The following is a 3,851-nucleotide window of genomic DNA, read 5'->3' as shown; positions in this document are numbered from 1 at the left end:
GAACACAGCAGTATGAATTTTCTCCTTAAAGGCAAACATTAGACAATAAAGATAACTGGAAATTCAGGCAGAATATAAAATAAAACAGAAATGTCTCTAACTAAAGGAAGTGGATTGCAGATGTTCAATGGCAATACATATGCCATGGAAAAACAGTTCAAAGAAAGCTCACAATAGCCTATGTTCTGGGGAAAATGTTTAGAAAATTATTTCAATTCCTCTGTTGTTGATAAAGAAGAATAAATTACACTGAATGTATGATCTGTAATTAAACATAAATTCACTGAAAACAAATTCACAACAGGATAATCAGGGGCTGGAGGACCACAGTAAAAACATTTCCCAGGGGCTGCAAATTTACACCACGGTGTCAGGCAATTTCATCACAGGCACTTAAGATTTCAGCATGTTACATTTGAAAACCTAATCTTACTTAAATCTGGATAGTTTACTTTCTGAGGGTTTTAAATATTATTTCAGTTTTAGTGTATGTTTTTTCAATTGGCCAAGGTAGTTCTTGTGTAAAGGATATATTAGATATTTAGACAACTTTACAAGTTTAGGTGTATGACTTTCAGGGTTCATGGTTTCATGCAAGAAAATACACTTCAAGTAACCCCAAACTCGCTTATGTACTGATGGCAAACCTTGCCATTTCATTTGTAATGGATGGCATCATTAAAGGTTATTAAGTAAGTATACCTGGAGACATTTCCTCGAGACAATGTTATGAGAAACATTGAGTAAGTTTCTCTGGATAAGAGCCTCTGCTAAATGCCTGTAATGTAATGTAATGTTATGTAATGACATCTCCATTGGGTTAAGTAAATGCTGAGCACTCATGGCATTCTCCAGGTCTCTTGGAAAATGAGAGGTAGGACCCAACCTGCTCATAATTTTTCCTCTGCTCAAACAGGTCATATATATCCTTGCATGTTAGCCTGACCCAACAAATAAACCATTTTCTGAACTTTAGGAGGTGGTTTCTCAAGCCATTTCTACAGCAGCCATAATGGCTCATATTTGCATAAGTGTACGTAATTTGTGATGGATCACCAATTATATTGAGAAAAGATCACATTCATTTGACTGGCTGTCACTCAGGATGTACTTGCCGTGGTTAGCTCAGGGTGACTGGCTGTCACTCAGGATGTACTTGCTGTGGTTAGCTCAGGGTGACTGGCTGTCACTCAGGATGTACTTGCTGTGGTTAGCTCAGGGTGACTGGCTGTCACTCAGGATGTACTTGCTGTGGTTAGCTCAGGGTGACTGGCTGTCACTCAGGATGTACTTGCTGTGGTTAGCTCAGGGTGACTGGCTGTCACTCAGGATGTACTTGCCGTGGTTAGCTCAGGGTGACTGGCTGTCACTCAGGATGTACTTGCTGTGGTTAGCTCAGGGTGACTGGCTGTCACTCAGGATGTACTTGCCGTGGTTAGCTCAGGGTGACTGGCTGTCACTCAGGATGTACTTGCCGTGGTTAGCTCAGGGTGACTGGCTGTCACTCAGGATGTACTTGCTGTGGTTAGCTCAGGTGACTGGCTGTCACTCAGGATGTACTTGCCGTGGTTAGCTCAGGGTGACTGGCTGTCACTCAGGATGTACTTGCTGTGGTTAGCTCAGGGTGACTGGCTGTCACTCAGGATGTACTTGCTGTGGTTAGCTCAGGGTGACTGGCTGTCACTCAGGATGTACTTGCCGTGGTTAGCTCAGGGTGACTGGCTGTCACTCAGGATGTACTTGCTGTGGTTAGCTCAGGGTGACTGGCTGTCACTCAGGATGTACTCGCTGTGGTTAGCTTAATTACAAACTTTTGGATTCATGCAGAGCAGCAATGTATTCCAACGTATTGTTGTATCACTGCGCCTTATGATAAAATCAGTGGTATTAAATGCTTCATAAGCGCCCTGTCCATAGCCTGTGTATAAGCAATGTCATTGGAATCATTTTATTCTTGTGATGAAGCACTAGTAAGATGCTTGTCCACAACAAGTTATTATTTTGTAAAAATGACCCTCATATTTGAAAAGTAATACAATTTGTATTTGAATTCTCTGATTTGGTTATTGTGCTGTGAAGTTAATAATTGCTTCCTTATGTCACGCTATGCAGTCAAATGAAATGAGCCACATCATTTACTGCACATACTTTGTTCAAATTTCACAAGAAAATGTAAAAATTACACAAACTATATTGGCTTTTTAAGAACAAACCAAGAGAAAACATTAACAGACAGGGCTGCAAGCTATGAATTCTCTGAAAATGCCCCAGTTGCCCCCATAGAAATAACCATTTCACTACCAAACCAGAACTCATATCACTTTATTGAGATAAATTAGTTACATCAGAAATCAATACGTTTTATTATATATGAAATTATATATTGTTTATTGTTTCCATACAGCATTTTGTTATTGTTTTGAGTTGCAAATATGTGTACCATTTTACATAATTAAGCATTAAAAGCATTTAAAAATATTTATACTCTTGATTTTTGTTTTACATGACACTTTAAGTGTCTTTGCAACACAGTCTATGTTAATGTGCAGGTAGAGAACTAATTTAGGTAAATAAGGATGTGTATGATAAATGCAAAGGTGTTTGTTCAGATACAAGCCAAATAATGTGTCTTGTAAGATTTGTCATGTACAATATGTAATGAGGAATGTAAATTGAGTATAAAAGAAAAACAAATTTTTTAAACTGGTAAATGTGCAAGCAGAGAAGCTTGTGTCCTTTGGGAGACAGAGGATGCAGGCATATTGTGGCGGGAACTACATCTTTATTCAGAAAACATTGTAGTTACTCAGTTGTTGAGCACAATATCAATATGCATTTTCAAAGCTTAATTATTATTTCTTATGAAAACATTAATAAGTGCTATTTTTATGATTCACAGTGGTTTATAGTAACTGTTAGTTCTCTGTCCACCAGATGACAGTGAGAAGAGGCAATATAACCCTTACCATTACTAAAGCTCAGTAATGGTAACGGTTTGACTGCCACTCTCTTACTGGTTTCCCAAGTGTGCGTCCAGCTAGTGAATCCATGCCATTAACCCCAGTGTTTCCAAGTGAGGGAATGAAGCCCTGGATAGTACATCATCTATACTGTAGTGTCTCTATAACCAACTTACAGTATATGATGATATCCTGCCCAGAGTGCACCACATGAAAAAGTCACCATTCATCTGATTCCCTGATTCAGTCTAAAGGGAAGAGAGGTTTAATGAAAAACGAGAAGAAATCACACATATAAAACCTAATGGTTTGTTTAGCTTGGTAGTAACCATGTTGTTATCACATAGCTTTTAATGTGCAGTAATAATTTCACATTATTTGGACACAACCAGGTCAGCTTGTTTTCATATTTTAATAAAGCATAGACCTATAATATATTTCTGGACTATGACAATTATCAGATTTGGTTTGCTAATATATTGTTCTGATAACATTGAGACAGCAGTCATCTATGTAACATCTCTTACCTTTGCAGCTAATGTCTTGTGGAAGAGCGAATCAGTGAAGAGTTAAGCCATTGTCATAGCCCGTCTTCATGCTGTTGAAGATCCAGGGACAGTTGGGAAGACCCTCCCAGTCCGCCTTATAAGGGCGCTCCCTCATTTGCATATCTTCCAGCTTTGCCCAGTCCTTATCAGCTCCCAACCTTGCTGCTGACCAATGATAGATCCTCCCAATAGCAGACTGAACAGTTTCAACTTACATTTGGTGAACATAACGTTATTAGTTCCTTATCCATCAAGCCAGGTTTTCTCAGCTCAAATATGTAACTTCACTTGATAGAACTGCAACTATGTTAATTGAAACATTTACTAGCTATAATTAGGAATT

At 38.6% G+C, this 3,851-nt stretch overlaps 1 long non-coding RNA gene across 1 annotated transcript; it reads right to left on the bottom strand.

The window, feature by feature from the left end:
* Nucleotides 1–2,305: 2,305 nt before the first annotated feature.
* Nucleotides 2,306–3,595, bottom strand: LOC118209784. Its single transcript, XR_004761767.1, has 2 exons — nt 3,488–3,595; nt 2,306–3,208 (listed from the first exon to the last, which is right to left on the bottom strand). It is a non-coding gene; the product is annotated as an uncharacterized LOC118209784 (long non-coding RNA).
* Nucleotides 3,596–3,851: the final 256 nt, after the last annotated feature.

This window comes from Anguilla anguilla, chromosome 12 (genome assembly GCF_013347855.1).
Source record: "Anguilla anguilla isolate fAngAng1 chromosome 12, fAngAng1.pri, whole genome shotgun sequence".
Taxonomy (NCBI): domain Eukaryota; kingdom Metazoa; phylum Chordata; class Actinopteri; order Anguilliformes; family Anguillidae; genus Anguilla; species Anguilla anguilla.
The sequence above is the reverse complement of the archived record's forward strand: the minus strand, read 5'-3'. Positions and strand labels throughout refer to the sequence as shown.